Source organism: Nerophis ophidion, linkage group LG05 (genome assembly GCF_033978795.1).
Source record: "Nerophis ophidion isolate RoL-2023_Sa linkage group LG05, RoL_Noph_v1.0, whole genome shotgun sequence".
Lineage (NCBI taxonomy): Eukaryota > Metazoa > Chordata > Actinopteri > Syngnathiformes > Syngnathidae > Nerophis > Nerophis ophidion.
This window is the reverse complement of record NC_084615.1, coordinates 43220897-43243079: the sequence shown is the minus strand read 5'-3', so window position 1 is coordinate 43243079 and position 22183 is coordinate 43220897. Positions and strand designations below refer to the sequence as shown.

At 41.2% G+C, this 22183-nt stretch overlaps 1 protein-coding gene across 4 annotated transcripts in view; it reads left to right on the top strand.

The window, feature by feature from the left end:
* Positions 1 to 22183, top strand: part of LOC133553138 (kelch-like protein 29) — a 600020-nt gene that overhangs the window by 44461 nt on the left and 533376 nt on the right. For all 4 annotated transcript variants that reach the window (XM_061901009.1, XM_061901008.1, XM_061901007.1 and 1 more), the window contains exon 2: positions 19167 to 19239. The gene's annotated coding sequence lies outside the window, so the exon portion shown is untranslated. The remainder of the gene's footprint in view (positions 1 to 19166; positions 19240 to 22183) is intronic.

Genomic DNA, 22183 nt, shown 5'->3' with positions numbered 1-22183 from the left:
TTCCCAGAAGAGTTGAAGCTATAATAGCTGTGAAAAGTGGACCGACATCATGTTGAACCCGATGGGTTAGGAATGGGATGGCACTTCAAGTTCATGTAAGTCAAGGCAGGTGGCCACATTTTTTTGGCAATATAGTATATTTTGTTTTTGTTTGCAGAGTAAAAAATAAATTTCTGTTTTATTCATTGATTTAGGTTTGATTATTTGCTGTAAAGTAAATGAAGGCGTGATGCATTATTTCACTTAAGACATCTGGAACGTTCTAACTGATTAACACAATACTTGACAAAAATAAAATAAAGCGCTTCAAAGGGCAGCATTGTTTTTCTCCCCCTCAAATCATGGTGCTAACGTGGCAAAAGCTTTGACTTATTAGCCAGTGAGTGACGCCAGCGAGGTAGCATCATGGTCGGCCTGCACTTAGCTTAATTGCCACAAAGTGATCGTTTTAGCCGACGCCATTGATCAGCAAGCGTTGTCTGATGGTGGCCAGTGTTTATTAGTGCGTCAGGTGGAAGCAGCTGACGTGTGCAGCTTGCTAATATTGCTATGAAAGTAAGACGTTTTGATGGAAATCTGTTCATTTGCAGGAGTATACTCACTTTCTTGTGTGTAATAATGGGCCTTTTTGCGATACATTAGTTATTAATCAAATAGTTCTGAACCAAATTAAGATTTTTCAGCCTTGGTGGAGGTACCCAATGTTTCTTACATGACTGCTGTCTATTTGTAGCAGGTTCTATGATGTCTAATTTGGATAATTGACTGAAGGAGAGACAAAAAGTGAGAAAAAAAAACATGAAAAGGAAAAAATACCAAAAATGTAATCAGTCTCTTGCAGTATTTTTTTGTTTTGTTTTGCACAGCAGCACCCGCTGCTCTTTGAGAAGAGTGATTGTCCAATGTAACCAAAGATAAAATCCATCTGAATTTGACTGATATTTTCCGGCTCCGTCTTCTTATTCTCTGGCAGACCAGAGTCCTCATCTAAAGAGTTGCGGGGCTTTCTAAATAAAAATGGACTTACGATCAAATCCAGAAATCCAAGCACATTTCTGTTACATTGCAATATACTTTTTGTCTAATATTGTAATATCTATGTAATTATTTATATTACTTTTTTATTTTATTAATACTTATTATTAATCTAATTATCTAATTGTATATCTAATCAAATATCTACAATATCTAATATTGTCTGCAGACTTATGCATGGCTTGGCACACCCAAACCACGCCGGCTTATAAATAGCTACTTTCAATATGATTTTCCTATGTGCTTCAGCTCGCCATGGTCTGACCAATCACGATTCAGTAGGAAGTGTAATTGCTGTGTCTTAGAGAACTGAAGGCAGCTAGATATAAACAAAATAAACGGTCATGTCAGGAAAACGTGAAGAAGAAGGTAGATGTGTGTGGGCAAAACTGACATGGGAAAATTAGTGTTACACCTCGCTTGAAAAAATAGTCACTACAATGATACGTAAACTTTAGAAGTTGTAGCAGACCGATTACCCAAATGTAAAATGACTACAGTAACTTGTAACAAAATGTGTGTACCGTATTTCCTTGAATAGCCGACGGGGCGCTGATTAATTTAAAACCTCTTCTCACCCCTGCATGCAGTAAAAAATTGAGTGTGGAAAAAAAAAAAAAATTCTCTACAATTGTCATCACGCCCACCTTTACACCATGCTATCTGCGTGCATGCCGGCCGGACGCAGGCATTTCGCTGCTTCTCATGCGAGATTGCAATGCATACTTGGTCAACAGCCATACCGTTTACATTGAAGGTTGTGATATAAACAACTTTAACACTCTTACTAATATGCGCCACACTCTGTGAACCCACACCAAACAAGAATAACAAACACATTTCTGGAGAACATTGGCTCTGTTACTCATTATAAACGCAACATTAGAATTACCCAGAATGCCATGCATCCATGACTCTTGGGTATATTATACACGCGCCCCTAACCCCGCCCTCCTCAACCGACGCGCGGAGAGGCGGGGTGGGGCGGCCTTTGGTGCTAGCGGTGTATAATATAGCCAAGAGTCACGGATCCATGGCATTCTTGGTAATTCTTATGTTGTGTTTATGTGTTACAGAGCCGATGTTCTCCCGAAATGTGTTTGTTATTCTTGTTTGGTGTGGGTTCACAGAGTGTGGTGCATATTAGTAAGAGTGTTAAAGTTGTTTTATATCACAACCATCAGTGTGATCTGTATGGCTGTGGAACAAGACCCCTGGTTTACACATAGTAAAAGCAAAATTAAACTCCTCCGCCATTTTAAAAATGACGACAGGGGAAGCGTCACTCGTGACGTCACAAATTTGACCCGGCGGTAAAAGTAGGCGTGCGCTAATAAATTTGGGGAGCGAGTTTGACCCGGCAGTAGTTCAAGGCAGGTGCATATTACATGCCCGGCGGCTATTCAAGGAAATACGGTATACAGTTTTTCATATTACATTTTCATATATAAACACCCCTTCCCCCCCAGAGCCGTGACACTCCCCAAAAGAGACAATTGCGGTAGAAAATGGTTGTATGGATTTGTTTGAAATCTTTTACATGTAAACATGCCAGCAGATCACAAAAGATATGAAAAACATTGACTATTGTTTGATTAGTCAATTTATTAATAAGATACAGGAGAGCATCTTGCGGGAGCAGCTGTATACGTGACAGCAGCGGGTGTTCTGCCAAGGAGTCTCAGGATCACGTTTTGAAAGCAATAAGTGGCGAAATGATCGCATGGATACATTCATATGTCCCCAAAAATATTTATATGAATATAAAACATCAAAGGCAATGGCGAAAAAGTGAATTTTGAGTTTTTGCCTCAATCTTTTTTACAAAGTTGAAATCTAATGTTGCTGAGCCCGAATGGCGGCAGCCTGTGGACATTTGCGTACATTAGCTATGAAGTGGCCGCGAGGCAGCTCACATTTCCATGTCAACCTCAGTCTTGGTACATCTCAACTTTGCCGTGAGCAAACAGCAGGTTTCTGTGCATATGCAAGCTTGTTACGTGACCCCTTGTGTGTTAAGAAGCGGAGTTAGGATGACATCTACTGTATGGAGTTGTAACGACAAGCTACATTCACATACAGTCCCATTATAATGTGTTGATGAACGAGCACAAACAGGTAGAGCCACAAATAAATAATTTTATGAGAAACACTATAATAAACTTATTGTAATAAAACAACTATTTTGCATTTGGTCAGTTGGCCTGCTTACCACCAGCTTCTAAGGGTGTTCCACATTAAGGAGTGGAACTAAGGATTCCACTCCTTAATGTGGAGTACGCTTACCCCCATTTGAGAACCACTGTTCCAGGCCTATCACTGTAAATTATCTGTGAGAACTATTCAGATATTCAGCATCTCATGGTCACGTGATTTGTTACAGAACACTACATTTAGGACTGTGTATGTTAAGGGGGGGCGGTGTCGAAATGAGAGTATCCCCTGGGGGGGGGGGGGGGGTGACTTAAGCCTGTTAGCCCCTCAGGATGGTGCGGCATGGAGGAAGGAGGGCTGGAAAAAAACATGTCTGCCCCCCTGCAGCGCCGCCTCAACTTATACGATGTTATTCCAACTGTCGATCATCCATCATTTAAACACGGTGTGAGGCATGCTTGTCTGACTTGTACAGACTTGGCGTCACAACAATTTATGTCTTTTGGGGGTAGGGCCTTTGAGACCATACCAAAACTTCAGTGGACATATCGTTACTGTAGTGTCCTGTAGCTCCCCCTAGTGGTAGTTGTTGCCATCTGTTAGCATGTAAAACGTGTCGATCTTGCATGCTCGTTAGTGGGGGTTGTCTCAATCCGATATTGATGTCGGTCCAATATCAGCAAAAAAACAGGTATCGGACGATATCAGCTAATGTCATTCAATATGCACACAATGTTGGCCTTGCAGTCATTTACAAAAGGTAAAAATGGTTTCTATAAGCTCGGAGGAGCTAGCAGCTACGCAATAGCTTAGCATACAATAGCACATAAACTAATAATATTAATAATAACAATAATAATAATGATACTAATAATAATAGGGGGTGGATGAGATCCGCCCGGAAGTCCTTAAGGCTCTGGATGCTGTGGGGCTGTCCTGGTTGACAAGACTCTGCAGCATGGCGTGGACATCGGGGGCGGTAACTCTGGATCAGACCGGGGTGGTTTTTCTTCTCTTTAAGAAGGGGGACCGGAGGGTGTGTTATAACTATCGTGGGATCACACTCCTCAGCCTTCCTGTTAAGGTTCATTCAGGTTTACTGGAGAGGAGGCTACGCCGGATAGTCGAACCTCGGATTCAGGAGGAACAGTGTGGTTTTCGTCCTGGCCGTGGAGCTGTGGACCAGCTCTATGCTCTCGGCAGGGTTCTTGAGGGCGCATGGGAGTTTGCCCAACCAATCTACATGTGCTTTGTGGACTTGGAGAAGGCATTCGACCGTGTCCCTCGGGAAGTCCTGTGGGGAGTACTCAGAGTATGGGATCTCGGACCGTCTTATTGTGGCGGTCCGGTCCCTGTACGATCAGTGTCAGAGCTTGGTTTGCATTGCAGGCAGTAAGTTGAACACATTTTCAGTGAGGGTTGGACTCCGCCAAGGCTGTCCTTTGTCACCGATTCTGTTCATAACTTTTATGGACAGAATTTCTAGGCGCAGTCAAGGCGTTGAGGGGTTCCGGTTTGGTGGCCGCGGGATTAGGTCTCTTCTTTTTCCAGATGATGTGGTCCCTTATGGCTTCATCTGGCCGGGATCTTCAGCTCTCACTGGATCGGTTCGCAGCCGAGTGTGAAGCGACCGGAATGAGAATCAGCACCTCCAAGTCCGAGTCCATGGTTCTCACCCGGAAAAGGGTGGAATGCCACCTCCGGTTTGGGCAGGAGACCCTGCCCCAAGTAGAGGAGTTCAAGTACCTAGGAGTGTTGTTCATGAGTGAGGGAATAGTGGATCGTGAGAACGGCAGGCGGATCGGTGTGGCGTCTTCAGTAATGCGGACGTTGTACCGATCCGTTGTGGTGAAGAAGGAGCTGAGCCGGAAGGCAAAGCTCTCAATTTACTGGTCAATCTACGTCCCCATCCTCACCTATGGTCATGAGCTTTGGGTCATGACCGAAAGGATAAGATCACGGGTACAAGCGGCCGAAATGAGTTTCCTCCGCCGTGTGGCGGGGCTCTTTCTTAGAGATAGCGTGAGAAGCTCTGCCATCCGGGAGGAACTCAAAGTAAAGCCGCTGCTCCACCACATCGAGAGGAGCCAGATGAGGTGGTTCGGGCGTCTGGTCAGGATGCCACCCGAACGCCTCCCTAGGGAGGTGTTTAGGGCACGTCCAACCGGTAGGAGGCCACGGGGAAGACCCAGGACACGTTTGGAAGACTATGTCTCCCGGCTGGCCTGGGAATGCCTCGCTGGGGAGAGGGAAGTCTGGGCTTCCCTGCTTAGGCTGCTTCCCCCGCGACCCGACCTCGAATAAGCGGAAGAAGATGGATGGATGGATAGATGGATAATAGTAATAATGGAGTCAATTTTATATCTCGCTTTTCTATTAGATACTCAAAAGCGCTCACAGAGAAGTGGGAACCCATCATTTATTCACACCTGGTGGTGCTAAACTACATTTGTAGCCACAGCTGCCTTGGGGTAGACTGACGGAAGCGTGGCTGCCAGTTTGCATCTACGGCCCCTCCGACCACCACCTATCATTCATTCACCAGTGTGAGCGGCACTGGGGGGCAAGGACGCAACGGCAGCGATTTGGATGTCAAGAGGCGGGGAGCGAACCTGAGACCCTCAGGTTTCTGGCATGGCCGCTCTACCCACTATGCCATACCACTCCTAAGCTAGACATATGTAATCTATGTCCTTAATTGAACAATATTGTAGTCTAAAACCGTGCATTTGAGAGCATATGTCTGTCATAAGATGAGTGTTTTTCTTAACTGCCAATTTTCTCAGAGTAATTTTACTTGATCAAACCTTTGCTAACCTTTCCACATTACAAAATAATCCAAATATGCACTATGGTTTGTGCTGGTATATTAACAGCCAATATCGGTACACTGCTACTTGTTAGCATAGATAGATAAACTCAAGACAGTTAAACTTGATCAATGCCATATGGCAAACTCATTTTAAGGAAATATTAACGTTGTGTATTTTATCTCCAGGTTGTCGTCTCTTTCAATCATTCACTCGTCCTCGGTGAGCGTGAATAGTCAGCGAGACGTCTGATTTGCATCCTACCAGCGGAGCAGGGCGGAGAGCAGCGTCTCTCGACTTAAGAGGATACATGAATCATATTTGCTCGAGAAGACGTGCGTGTGCATTCTTAATAGCGTCTTATTTACAACCTGTGTGCGCACGTTTTAGCTAGCTCAGTGAAATATTGGCGGCGTCCCAGCCGAGCCGACGGCGTGTTGATTAATTAATGCTGGCGGCAGATTTAAATACCTGCAGCACAAAGCCCCAGGTCATTAATTGTTGTTAGTGATTACTTCAAGAGCGGCTGGATGCTAATGACAAATCAAAACAGGCTGCTTGTTGTTTAATTCCATGACTGTTTGACCTGCTGTAATAAACATACAGGACAAAAATAATAGTCTTCACATCAGTAAAATAAAATTGCTGCGCTATGAAAAGCATCCATCTCCACTTTTTTTCATGCACTCCTCAAAGAAAACTTGGATATGGAATTTGAAAAATGTATTTGAGTATGTTTCTTCTATTAAAATACTCCATAAATCTCAGGTGTGGTAAATCTGCAGTCTTCTCCGTTTTAGGGGTCAGGGGTCGGCTCAAGACGCCTTAAAGTCGGAAGGTGTTGGGACGATTTTAACAAAAAAACACGCAGTCCAGTTATCCGAAAACTGCTGCTATGGCAACATCCAAGTCAACGTTTACATCGGAACATGCCAAAGCCACGCCTGTCTCAAGGAAAGATGCTGATTTGTTCGCTCAACTTCTCATAATAAATGCGCGTCACTCGCTTTTTTCAAAAATACTGTTAATACAGTACTCACGTGTGTTTTCGTTTCCCTTCGCTAAATATGTTTTTAATTGTCTCTTGTTTTTCTTTTAACTCCTGTGGGCGGACATGCATGATCAGTATCATAATTTAGTACCCGCTTTAAAAAATTGTGATCTGTGAAACATGCTCATTGTAGCCATTATTCCTGACTTCTTCATTTTGATGAACAAAAATTATATTTATTTTTGTATTGTATTAAAGTGTTTTATATATTGTGCTCCTGAGTTAATATTGCTGATCAATTTGAATGTATGATTATTATTATTTTTTTTACAAAATGTTTTTTTAAGTATTAAATGGTACAAATTGGTAAAAAAATGTTTATAGGTTAAATAAGGATATAAATATATATATAATATATATATATATATATATATATATATATATTTATATTTATATTTCAGGCAAATTGATGCACTTTAAATATTGTATCTTACAGTCTAAAAAACATTGCTAGTTATTTGTTTTAAGTTGATTAACATTTCCTTTTTCTTTGTGTTTTATTTAATTTTAAAAAGGATACAATGTGAGCAGAGGTGTACTTCTAACAATTTTGTAGACAAATTTATGGTCGTGGCCGAGAGTGGGATAGAAATGTTTTCTTATTCGTAGGGGGGCTTAACAGAAAGTAATTAAAGAGCACTGTTTTATGGCAATATACATATTAATTTGAGGGTACACAAAAAAATTACTTTTAGAGGTTACTCTTTGTGGAAACTTTTTTTTTTGACAGATTTAGGAAAAAGATGCTGTGCAATTACAATAAAACTGCTACAATGGCAACATTTGTACCAATCATTTTGAGGGTTGCTTAAAAAACTCTTAGCGTTTTCCATTTCTGCAAACTTTTGTTCGGACAGGATTTGTTCTGTTCCGATAAAACTTAAGCTTCCCTTGTGATTTGTCATAGAGCAGCCTAACCGTTTATTGATAGTCGTCTAAATACCGAGTTGTTATCGTATGAATCAATCAGTAAATCAATCATCCATCCATCCATCCATTTTCTACCGCTTATTCCCTTTTGGGGTCGCGGGGGGCGCTGGCGCCTATCTCAGCTACAATCGGGCGGAAGGCGGGGTACACCCTGGACAAGTCGCTACCTCATCGCAGGGCCAACACAGATAGACAGACAACATTCACACTCACATTCACACACTAGGGCCAATTTAGTATTGCCAATCAACCTATCCCCAGGTGCATGTCTTTGGAAGTGGGAGGAAGCCGGAGTACCCGGAGGGAACCCACGCATTCACGGGGAGAACATGCAAACTCCACACAGAAAGATCCCGAGCCTGGATTTGAACCCAGGACTGCAGGAGCTTCGTAAATCAATCAATCAAAATTTATTTAAAAAGCCCTCAGTCACAAGTGCCTTAAAGAGCTGTATTTAGCTCGGTTGGTAGAACGGCCGTGCCAGCAACTTGAGGGTTGCATGTTCGATTCCAGCTTCCGCCATCCTAGTCAATGCCGTTTTGTCCTTGGGCAAGACACTTTACCCACCTGCTCCCAGTGCCACCCACACTGGTTTAAATGTTACTTAGATATTGAGTTTCACTATGTAAAGCGCTTTGAGTCACTAGAGAAAAGCACTATATAAATATAATTCACTTCACTTCACTACTAATTAAAACAACATCCACCGATTTGACGCCACATCCGGACAAGGAAAAACTCAAAAACCTGAGCTGGGAAAAAAAGAGAAAACCTTTGGAAGGAGCCGCATATGTGGGGACCACCCTCCTGGTCCAAGTGGCAAGGCAAGGCAAGTTTGTTCATAGATAAATTCAAAGTGCTGTACAGAACATTACAATAGGCAAAACTAAAACTAAAATAATCATAAAAACAATAATTCACGTTAAAAATCAGTGTAGATAAAAACATTGTCAACGTTGAAGCCTGTCTCACATCTTTTAGAAATAGTATTCCAGATACTTGAAAACGCAACCTCACCATGTTAGGTCCTGACTGTGGGCACCAGCAAGAGACCACTCCCAAGGGTGCTCAGAGCCTGAGATGGTTCATATGGTTCTAACATGTCAGAGATTGAATTTGGCACAAGACCATGAAAATACTTGTAAACAAGCAGAGCTGCTTTAACGTCTATTGTCTATTCTCTAAGCTACAGGAAGCCAGTGCAGTGACCTAAGTTTAGCACTTGACTATTCTGGTCATATTTCCTGGTTCTAGTCAAGACTCGAGCAGCAGCATTTTGGATGTACTGCAGTTGCTTTACAGCTCTTTTAGAGAGCACAGTGAGAAGTAGGTACATTTATTGAAATATTCAAGATAACGTAAGAGTCCAGTCCATTGGAAGGTTAGAAGAGGGTTGTAAGGGGATCTTCTTGCATATCAGCAATTTGGCCATGCAGAGATGTGACGGACTGATGCAAAGAAAAGTGGTCTACCCCGGGTCACGACTTGGAACAGATAGCGCCTGCTCCAGACTGGTACCTCTCCAGATATTATCCGTGGCCACCTGGTAACCTCTCCATGCAGGAAAAGGGGGCAAGAGAGAGAAAGTAAACTGGTCTAAAACAAGAGTGTATTTAAAAGCTAGAGTATATAAATGAGATTAAAGGTGGGACTTTATTGCTTCTACAGAGGTAGCATTGCTAACTGTTGCCGGTAGAGCATTACAGAGTACTGTAGGCCAAATACAACGCGCTCTAGAACCCTTGAACTTTTTGAGGTTCTGGGAATCCCTATTAAACCGGCATTCTTGGAACGTATGGTCATTGTCAAAAAATTGCTATATCCCTCTGAGAACTTGTGGTACAGTCTTTATTTTTAAGATAGAATTCTGGTGACTAAACTGCCATTTTTTTTTTTACAGTAAAATCTACTCTCTTTTTTTGTACTTTGAATTCAAATATCCACTGCAGAGAACCCTGTGGGTTTAAACGAGGATAATATCATTGTATATTGCATTTTGTTCTGTTTTAATCACATTTTGTGTATGAATCATAAATTGCAACTGTTGCCTTCTTCGGTTAAGTAGCTATTATCAATTATCATCGACTGCTTTGTTTAAAATGATCGCGGAATTGCTATAGCATCTTGAGCGCCAGCGTCTTCTATTGTAGACACTTGTGAAAACTCATAACGGAGCAATTCCTTTTGAAATGTTCAACTGACAAAAGAATTAGAGCAAGACAAACATCCATTGCAGAGGGCACTGGTTCTCACAAGGATATCTTTATATTGTTGATGTTGAAACTTTGCATTATCATCTTAATCTTAGTCGCAATTCCAACACCCAATTTAACCTCTCCTTTTACTAATAAGTACAACAATTTAGAGGTCGATAATTGTACCTACGTCGACTTTGTGAGCGTAACTCCAGTCATGATTAATCCTGAATATCCGTCCTCTTCTTCTCATGGAAAAAGCAGAAAGAAAGGCCGTACTCTGACTTCCTCCTGTTATTTAATCCCTTGTCAGACCATTTTCATTCATTAGTCAGGCGTTGGCCGCCGAGCGAAACGGCGAGAAGGCAACATCCGCTCGGAGGGATGTGAAGGGCGGTGTTAGCGCTCATTTATTTTATGAGCCGCATTCGGCCTGTTTTAGTCGTCCAAAGACACACACACAGCCAAATGCCATAAAAGCCATTGTAACGGCGGATGAAAGGTGGCATTTTCGGGATATTGCTGTCATTTTACGACCGATCCTGGCGGACACAGGATTTCGGGTGACCTCTTCTGTAGGAGCAGTCATCACTTCGTCACATAGGGGGGGACGTGATGACATCATGAAGCCCCGCCTCAATCTTGAAGCCCACTAATTGGCCTCTGCTGATTAAACGCCGATGTTTATGTCACAGCCAAGTGTCCGCCAAGATTGATGGAACATTACTTGGATAATTTATGGCTGCTGGGTTGTGTGTTCATGGGATGTCTTTCATTATGGACTTTCTTAAAAGAAACTTTCTTTGTAGGGTTTTGTTTGGAAAAAAAAAAAAAGTATACGCCTGATTAGCACAAGAGGCAAAGTCTATATCTATTGGGAGAAGTCAATGAGGTCGTTAATGACACTTCTTTGTGCGAATTGAAATGGGAAAACACCCTAATTTCATGCCGCATACGCTTTTGTCCTGCGGGCTTCTTCTTATTTTTCACCAAATAACATTTCAGTTGGTTCAGTCTCACAAATGTATTAAGATGTGTTGCTTTCTTTGTAGTTTGAGGGTCTAAAGGAGAGGTGTCCACACCATTTCCACTGAAGGCCGCACACTGAAAAATTAAAACATGTGATATACAATATATAGATTGTTTTAACCCGTGATAGGTTGGCGACTTGTCCAGTGGGTACCCCACCTTCCGCCCGATTGTACCTGAGATAGGCTTCAGCGTCCCCCGCAATAAGCGTTAGAAAATGGATGGATGGAGATTGTTTTAACTTTCAGGGTCTCAGTCATCAAAATATTAAAAAGAGGTCATATATTTTACTTTTTTATTATTCAATGCTCATATCTCTAGATCAACTTCAGGTCGATCTGTTGATAGAAAGTTGAAATAAAAAGTTTTAAGTTTTATTTTTTTCAAAAACACAAAACGCGCAATTTTTTCCACCCAAAAAATGTCAAGGTGGAATAATCAATCAATCAATGTTTATTTATATAGCCCCAAATCACAAATGTCTCAAAGGACTGCACAAATCATTACGACTACAACATCCTCGGAAGAACCCACAAAAGGGCAAGGAAAACTCACACCCAGTGGGCAGGGAGAATTCACATCCAGTGGGACGCCAGTGACAATGCTGACTATGAGAAACCTTGGAGAGGACCTCAGATGTGGGCAACCCCCCCCCTCCCCCTCTAGGGGAATAATTGAAATGAAGTAATTGGAGTCTTAAATAAGTTCATAATTTATAACACAATTGATTTTATATCATACATTAGATTTTGAGCAATGACCGTTTTAAGAAAGAAAAAATCTACTAAAACTCTCCAAAAGGGCCCCACTTATAACAGTTTTTTTTTTTACTTTCAACATTTAAGTCTCTAGATCAGGGGTCTGCAACGTTTACCATCAAAAGAGATGTTTTTCTGCCTCTCCATTAAAGGAAAAAAGTATAGAGCCGCAAAACGTAACACAGCTTATAAACTTTTAAAAGTTTAAAGGCCTACTGAAACGCAATTTTCTTATTCAAACGGGGATAGCAGGTCCATTCTATGTGTCATACTTGATCATTTCCCGATATGTCCATATTTTTGCTGAAAGGATTTAGTAGAGAACATCGACGATAAAGTTCGCAACTTTTGGTGCTGATAAAAAAAGCCTTTCCTGTACCGGAAGTAGGAGACAATATGCGCGTGACGTCACGGGTTGTGGAGCTCCTCACATCTGAACATTGTTTACAATCATGGCCACCAGCAGCGAGAGCAATTCGGACCGAGAAAGCGACGATTTCCCCATTATTTTGAGCAAGGATGAAAGATTCGTGGATGAGGAAAGTGAGAGTGAAGCACTACGAAAAAAAAAAGAGGGCAGTGGGAGCGATTCAGATAGGTAAGATGCTGTGACAGGCGCCGTGGCAGCTGTAGGGGTGGCAGGACCACTCGGCCAGGCCCAACCGCAACAAGGGATAGAGCCATACCGCTTTGAACCCGACATAGCACACGACATAGATCGCCTTCAGAATACAGAATGGTAAACTTTTTTTTTTATCAATACGCATTATAAACTGTACCTTGTGTGTTTGGTCCAACCCAACCATGTTCGCTTGACATCTCTTTTCCATAGTAAAGCTTGACTGTCATCTTTCGGGAATGTAAACAATGAAACACCGACTGTGTTTGTGTTGCTAAAGCCGGCCGCAATACACCGCTTCCCACCTACAGCTTTTTTCTCTGATGTCTCCATTGTTCATTGAACAAATTGCAAAAGATTCAGCAACACAGTGTTCAGAATACTGTGGAGTTTTGCGATGAAAACAGACGACTTAATAGCTGGAAACGATGCTAGAACAAAATGTCCTCTACAATCCGTGACGTCACGCGCACGCGTCATCATAACGAGACCTTTCAGCAGGATTTTTCGGCGCAAAATTTAAAATTGCAATTTAGTAAACTAACCCGGCATGTGTTGCAATGTTAAGATTTCATTATTGATATATAAACTATCAGACTGTGTGGTCGGTAGTAGTGGGTTTCAGTAGGCCTTTAAATTTTTGTCATTTTTAATTTAACAGGAAAATGAATCAGTCAATGTGAAATTAAACTTTTTTTTTTCTTTCTCTTTTCTTTTTTGGCAAGTATTCTTGGTTAGCTTACCCAAAGGGTTGCATACTCGAGAAGCTGAACTGAACACACAGGCTTCCGGTCTCTTTTACTTGCCTTCCTTGCGCCTCAGGACTCAGCCTGAGGGGATTCACGGCTTCACAGACGTCCACAAACTATGGAACCCATCCATACATCCATTTTCTACCGCTTGTCTCGTTCGGGCTCTTTTAAATTTTTTTTAACTTTTCTCACTACGGTGTTAAACAAATCTGAGAGAGCCACAACAAGGAGGCATAAGAGCCACATGCGGCTCGGCTTTAATTTTATTTTTTTTTTCACCCAATAGTTTGAAAATATGTTGAACTAATCAATAGTTTTCTTTGTTGTTTTTTTAGTACAGATGCTTTAAAACTGGCAGGTTAATAACAAAAACATATGATATTAATTGAGATTAGTTGATATTAAAAAAGTAATTGTAATCTTTTTTTTGGCCATGTTGCCTAACCCTAGGATCTCATAATCAGTTTGTGACAACAATATTTATCCTTCAAAACTCCCTTAAAGTCACGCACACTAAGACTTGTTATTCGTTTTAAGTGAACGCGCTTTACTTAAAGATAGGGGAACAGCACCTTTTTTTGGAATTTTGCCTATTTTTCCCAATCTTTATGAAAGACAAAAATGTTTTTCTTTTTGCAGTGAAACAATTACAAATTGGCTTGTTCTCTTGTGGCTAACAATGCGTCTGATGTGAGCAATCCATTCTTCCTCTAAATCACTTTAAAAATGCATTAAAAATTTGTCACCAATACTTATTTTATGTTCTGTAACCTGTTTAATAACCAAGCTATATATTTTTATATACCTGAGCCAATAATGTCGTTGTGGCTTGTGCAGCCCTTTGAGATTCTCGTGCTTTAGGGTTATATAAATAAACATTGATTGATTGATTTTGTTATTGTAAGAGCAAACACTGAGGATTTCTTTTTCCAGAGTACTAACACATCGGCATGCTTCGGTATTAGCCGCAAAAGTGAGGTATGCCAAGAGATAAGCTAGCTTCTAAACACCCAGTTTGTAATGCACAACCCCATACGTAGGGACACCAATCTATACTGACTGAAAAACATGAACAATCATATCACAGTATCTGTTATGTTTTAGCCGACAGGTTTCTAATTGTGGGCTGACGTCACTCTACCGTGCCACATTTGCATGGAATCACAACACACCATGCTTAAATGTACACCCACCTAATATGCTAGTTAATTGTATTGATTGATATGATGTATTATGTAAAAGGTCTATACATAAATACTATTACCTGCGGAGTGTTATTGTAATGAATAGAAACACAGTGATGGATATGTGTGGTCTTCACAAGATGATGACATAACAACTGCAGACATAACAGCAAACATAACAGGTGTTAATAAAATGATGTCGGTGGTGTACAACCTATTCTGATACTAAAAATGGTAATAAAAAAATGAATTTTTAAAATCTTTATTTACAGCAATTACATGTAGTGCCGATGAATACAGGCATCGATAAGGAATATTGATATTAGTGTCAGTATCGACAAAATCCTAAAGATGTACATCCCTACACGGGCATTTTTGTGCTTGGAAATTTAACACTTATTGTTTAAAAAATGCTTTATTTAGGGCAAAAATGTTGTGTAATAGGCTGAACAAAATCCCTCCAAATCCTCCATGTGGTATACCCTACATTTTTTGAAGCCTGATGATTTTTATTAGACAGTAACAATTTTGTACTTATGATAATAATTTCCATGTAGGAATGTGGAGAAAAATCTTGCAAACTGATGTGAACAGTGCTTGGAAAACTTGTGCAGACCCTGTATAAGAGTGGTTCTTAACCTTGTTGGAGGTACCGAACCCCATTAGTTTCATATGCGCATTCACAGAACCCTTCTTAGTGAAAAAATAAAAACAATTTTTTTTTAAATTAAAGCCAAAATTATATGTTTTTGGTAACACTTCAGTATGGAGAACATATTCTAAGTAACAAACTTAATTTAGAGGTTTTTGGACAATAGGGGAACATATTTTAAGTAACAAAGACTTAATTCGGAGTTATTTGGTTAGGGTTATGGTTAGAGGGTTAGGGTTATAATAAGCTGCGATGAGATGGCGACTTGTCCAGGGTGTACACTGCCTTCCGCCCGATTGTAGCTGAGATAGGCACCAGCGCCCCTCGCGACCCCAAAGGGAATAAGCGGTAGAAAATGGATGGATGGGTGGGTTATAATGAGGCCACGCCGAAAAGGGCATTAATAAGTACTTAATAATATCTAGTTAAGAGCCACAATGTTACTAATTTGCATGTTAATAAGCAACTAATTATTGGTGAATGTGTCCCCCATACTAAAGTGTTACCATGTTTTTTTACTGGTGCACAAAATGAACCGTGCATGAACATCACCTTGTTCAAAGAAGAAAACCGACGCTAAACTCACATTAGACTGCATAAACTCACAACAAATGACACACCTGCAAATCAGTGACTTCTGCTGTTGCCGTATCCGTAATACGCCGATAGGGAGAAGTTTTTATTGAGATGATGAGTCGGGTGTGTTTTCACCTCTGCCGAACCCCTGAGGCCGACTCACCGAAACCCTAGGGTTCGATCGAACCCAGGTTAAGAACCACTGCTTTATAATATTTCAATAATATTTTTACCTTTTATAAAAATAAAAAAAAAATCAGATTGCATTTTATCCATTTTAATTTCTTACAAGCAAACTTCTTTTTGAATCCATTCCCTCTGGACTGTTTTTTCCAGGAGACAATTCTGGGCTTTTTTTTTGCTCCATCATCACAATGTACTCAAGGAATACGAATAAATCCTTCTCCTCCTCCATACACTAGTAAGTCTTCACGTCAAGTATTCAGTTTGACTTTTGAGACTTTAAGAAGTTTTTCCTTGGGAACTGTCACCAGGATATCCAGGAGGAGAACATTCTGACGTTTGCTGCTGCCTGAAGAACATTAGCAACTTTAAAAATTCCACCCTCATGTTTTGCTTTTTTATTTGCATTTTCTTGAAAAAGAAGTTGAATATTTTTCTCTGAATTACATGAGGAGAGTCCTGAGAGAGAATTGATTCGATTTCACCGTTTTATTCCAGCGTAGGGGAAAAAAAAAAGAAAAGAAGTGTGGATTGTCAGCATGAGTAAGACGTGTCTGCTGTGAATGGAGTTTTATTGATTCTCCATGGCTGAATGTTGAATTTGTTTCTGCTCCGAAGAAGACTCTCAAAGTCTGTGGCGCTATTAAGACCTCAGAGAAGGTCTCGGTACACCCTAAAAGCATCACCTTTAAGCCGTCATTGCTTGCTTTGTGCTGTTGTTGCCCCTTTGAACTGAAAATTTATTCAAACATGTTTTTTTTTGTTATTTCATTATTGTTTGCAAGTAAAAACTAAAAACCACAAACTTACTGCAATTGCTTAAGTAACATTTTAATATCAGCATGTTTTCTAAATACTTTTTTTTTTTTTTTGGTAAAACCTGTGATCAAACCTCTGTTTCTTTACAGCAGTGGTTCTCAAATGGGGGTAACCGTACCCCTTGGGGTACTTGAAGGTATGCCAAGGGGTACGTGAGATTTTTTAAAAATAGCAACCATTCAAAAATCTTTTATAAATATATTTATTGAATAATACTTTGACAAAATATGAATGTAAGCTCATAAACTGTGAAAAGAAATGCAACAATGCAATATTCAGTGTTGACCGCTAGATTGATGGTAAAGATTTCTTTTTTTGTGAAGAAATGTTTAGAATTAAGTTCATGAATCCAGATAAATCTCTGTTACAATCCCCAAAGAGGGCACTTTGAGTTGATGATTACTTCTATGTGTAGAAATCTTTATTTATAATTGAATCACTTGTTTATTTTTCTACAAGTTTTTAGTTATTTTTATATCTTTTTTTCCAAAGAGTTCAAGAAGGACCACTACAAATGAGCAATATTTTGCACTGTTACACAATTTAATAAATCAGAAACTGATGACATAGTGCTGTATTTTACTTCTTAATCCCTTTTTTTCAACCAAAAATGCTTTGCTCGGATTAGGGGGTACTTGAAATAAAAAAATGTTCAAAGGGGGTACATCACTGAAAATGTTCAAAGGGGGTACATCACTGGAAAAAGGTTGAGAACCACTGCTTTACAGAGTGACACTGCCACCTATTGTCCTAGCATTCATATTACATCGCTTTTACTTGTTTTTCTCCCGCCAACTTCCATCCATCCATTTTCTACTGCTTGTCCCTTTTATGAGGTCGCGGGGATGCCGGAGCCTAACTCAGCTGCATTCTGGCGGTAGGCAAGGTACTTAGACTTTGTTCCTTCCATTCCTGTTGGAACATTGGGCGACGAGTCCCCTCCATTTGTTCCGGTCACTGGCGACCCTTCTTACTCCATGCCAGCTGACTCCCATCTCTCTCAGGTCTTCCTTGGCTGTTTGTTTTCAAGTCTTCTTTGGCTGTCCTCCAATTGGGATGTGGACGATTTTGAATCGATGGACAAATGCCCACATATCAATTATTTCAGTATGTTAGATATAATAAAGCCCCAAGTGGAGGAGTTCAAGTACCTAGGGGTCTTGTCCACGAGTGAGGAAAGAATGGATCATGAGATCGTCAGACGGATCGTAGCGGCGTCTTCAGTAATGCGGACGCTGTATCGATCCGTTGTGGTGAAGAAGGAGCTGAGCCGGAAGGCAAAGCTCTCAATTTATCGGTGGATCTACGTTCCCATCCTCACCTATGGTCATGAGCTTTGGGTTATGACCGAAAGAACAAGATCACGGCTACAAGCGGCCGAAATTACTTTCCTCTGCCGGATGGCGGGGCTCTCCCTTACAGATAGGGTGAGAAGCTCTGTCATCCGGCAGGAACTCAGAGTAAAGCCGCTGCTCCTCCACATTGAGAGGAGCCAGATGAGGTGGTTCGGGCATCTGTCCAGGATGCCACCCGAACGCCTCTCTAGGGAGGTGTTTAGGGCACGTCCGACTGGCAGGAGGCCACGGGGAAGACCCAGGACACGTTGGGAAGACTGTCTCTATGCTGTCCTGGGAACGCCTCGGGATCTCCCGGCAGGAGCTGGACGAAGTGGCTGGGGAGAGGGAAGTCTTGGCATCTCTGCTTAGGCTGCTGCCCCTGCAACCCAACCTTAGATAAGCGGAAGTAAATTGATGGATGGAAGATATAATAATAGCAAGGGTTCTAAAAGGTGGAACTGAGCAAAAACACAGCAGGTAGTTAGGAAAATCTATGCTAACTATTAAGCTCGCTTGACTGCGAAGTAGTGAAAAAAGAAAACAATGTACGCTTCGTACACTTTAATAGAACCAGCTGGTCCTGCACTCTTATAGACCATATTATAGACTATTTTAGACCAGTAATTCGGGGGCCAAAATCCATTGTCGATCAGTTTTTAAAGGGTTGTCAACTACTTAATTAGTTGTCTTCTTCACTCGTTTCATCATTTAGTCATGTCATTTGTGTACATTGACTTGTATGTTGATGCTATGGCAGTGGATGGCTCAGAGGAAATGATCCTGACCTGAATGATGCCAATTGCTGCGGCTCTGTGCTGCGCTATATCTGAACATGTTTACAGGCTGATATCGTTCCACAAAAGAGACATATTAGTGCTTGCCCACGTGGCCTCCAGGATGGTTGCCGGGTTTTATTGATAGCTTCCGCAGCTGGTCCCGATAACGTCGTTTGTCTCGTCTACTGACCATCAAAAGATACCGATAACTCATCTCTGGATGGAGATTGGGCCGCATGTTTTGTCTCATTTACATCACATAAGGGAATTTCATTGTTTTAATTGTCAACATTTGTGTTTCCGCAGGTGTGTGACAACATTACGCAACATCTCCAATTTGTCTGTGATGAGCATCCTCATTGTGGGCCAGAGAACAAAGGTAACCAGAACCAACAAGCTAGCTAACCAGCTAATGTTTACAATGTTGCACGGTTTGAATTCATTTTGATGAAAGGTTTTTTTGAAGTTCAGGATAAATAATTGTGAGGATAATAGGATATCTCCGTATATGGTAAATGTTTACCCAAATAACTTTCTGACAGTCCAGCATTTTTATCTAGTTGCGATCCAAAGTTGTAGTCTGTCCTCTTGTTGTGGGTCAGACTGCGTATGTGCAAACATATGCAACAACTACACTGAATAAATAGCAATTAATCGAAGATGGCCACACTAACTGAAGTTTATAGTCACATGAAAAGTGCAGGTTTCTAGTCGGCACTCCAGCAGTCACAAACTTTTAATATCCTCAGACTGTTCGCTTTCACTGCCACAACACTATTCGTTTTGAATGCTGTCCTATCATCTTCTAAATTCTTCTGATTCACACCAACTCCGCGAGTGCAGAAAAAATTGATTTTCACAGCTTTTAGGTCGCGTGTCAAGTTTATTTTCTGGTCAGCGCTTTAACAGTCACATTTACCACTTTCAAACTTTGCTTTGCCTTGCAAGTACACAATTAATATTGATTGATTTCCGATCCAAAAGGACCAAGTAAGTTGCACTTTGTGAGTACATGTTTGTAGTCGACACTAGCAGTCAGTCTAGCAATTAGTTATCTTATTCTATATTTTTTCTATCATTGGTTGTTGTTACTGCGAGCATACTAATTATTGTGAATGCTGCCTTGTCCGCAAAGCTGGAATCAAGGGTTGCATCAGTGCATGTTTCTGTTTTAGTGCTCTAAACCAGTGTTTTTCAACTTTTTGAGCCAAGGCGTATTTTTTTCATTGAAAAAATCTGGAGGCACACCATCAGCAGAAATCATTAAGAAATAAAACTTAATAGACAATAACAAGTTGTTGTTGCAATTTTTGGATATGACTTTAAACCATAACAAACTATGCATTACTATAGCTCCTGTCTCAAAGTAGGTGTACTGTCACCACCTGTCACATCATGCTGTGACTTATATTGAGTTTTTTGGTTGTGATCCCGTGCATAGTGTTGTAGTTCTTGTCTTGCCCTCCTATTTTGGTGGCTTTTCCTGTTTTTTGGTATTTTCCTGTTGCAGTTTCATTTCTTTCATTTGAGCGCCATTCGCGGCACCTGATTTGATTTAGCAATCAAGAATATTTCAGTGGTTGCTATTTTTGTTTGCGTGGACATTGTTGATTGTGATGTCTTGTACGGATGTATTTTGCGGACGCCATCTGCTGCTCCACACGCTGTAAGTCGTTGCTGTCGACCAGCATTCTGTTTTTGTTTACTTGGTACAGTTCAGACCCCGCCTCCGCCCGATTGTAGCTGAGATAGGCGCCAGCGCCCCCCGCGACCCCAAAAGGGAATAAGCGGTAGAAAATGTATTGATGGATGGTACAGTTCAGTTTGAATTTTGTTCTGCATAGCCATCCCTAAGCTTCAATGTCTTCTCTCAGGGGCACTTACCTTTAGTTTTTCTTTTTTGGTTTAAGCATTGGACACCTTTTTACCTGCGAGCTGCCTCCCGCTGTCGTCTGCATATTATGATCACGAAAAACATCATCGTCTCACACGACGTCTTCCCGACATCTACAAAGCAATTAGCTACTAGCTTCCACCTACTGAGATTGAGGAAAATAACATGGTTACTCTGCTGAGTTCTAGACAGCACCGACACTCAACAATGGCACATTATTTGCGGATTATAATTACTGGTTTGCAAAAAATATTTTTAACCCAAATAGGTGAAATTACATAATAACTCACGGCACAACAGACTGTATCTCACGGCGAAGTGGTTGAAAAACACTGCTCTACACGTCCAAAATAGTTTTTTTTCCATCTTTAGGGAAAAAACAATAAAATGGTGTAACAATATTTAATTTATTCTTTTCCCTTTTAAATCAAATATGTTATTTTGAGGGGGATAAAGCCGAAGAAAAAGCAATAGTTAATCCTGTGACACTGTTTTTATTTTTTATTTTTTTTTACCCATAAAGCTCGGAGAGGTTTGCGTTGACAGCACCAATAAGTTTATTTTACGACGCCGTTGTGGAAGTAACTGTCATCATCACCAATGTTTGGGGGTTGGGGGAGCGCCAGTGTGCCGTTTACTCGCCCGCCTCGATGGTGAGCGGGAGCTGTCGGGCCGCATCATCCTCAAAGCCTCACGGCGTAATGATGGATGAGGAGCCTCTGCGACGGCAAGGAGAACGACTCTCTTTCTCTCTCGTGCTCCGAGTCGCATGCAGAGATGGCGGTGCAGAGACGACCTGGGGTGGAGGAAAGGGCCATGAAAGACTACAGGGGGACTCTGGGAAAGACTGCCTTCATCCATCCTGGAGAGAAGTGCAGTAAATTACACAAACCTCTCACCGCTTGCTGCCAACAACCAATAAATACACACTAATACTACATCACCACCACTACTACTATTATTACTCCTACTACATCTATAGCCAGTGAGTAGAAATGACCATTTGTCAAGTAACCTTTTTCTACCAAAATAAGTTACTTAATCAAAACTTTTTATTTTATTTTATTTAATAATGGGCTTCACGGTGGTAGAGGGGTTAGTGCGTCTGCCTCACAATACGAAGGTCCTGCAGTCCTGGGTTCAATTCCAGGCTGAGGATCTTTCTGTGTGGAGTTTGCATGTTCTCCCCGTGAATGCGTGGGTTCCCTCCGGGTACTCCGGCTTCCTCCCACCTCCAAATACATGCACCAGGGGATAGGTTGATTGGCAACACTAAATTGGCCCTAGTGTGTGAATGTGAGTGTGAATGTTGTCTGTCTATCTGTGTTGGCCCTGCGATGAGGTGGCGACTTGTCCAGGGTGTACCCCGCCTTCCACCCGATTGTAGCTGAGATAGGCGCCAGCGCCCCTCGCGACCCCGAAAGGGAAT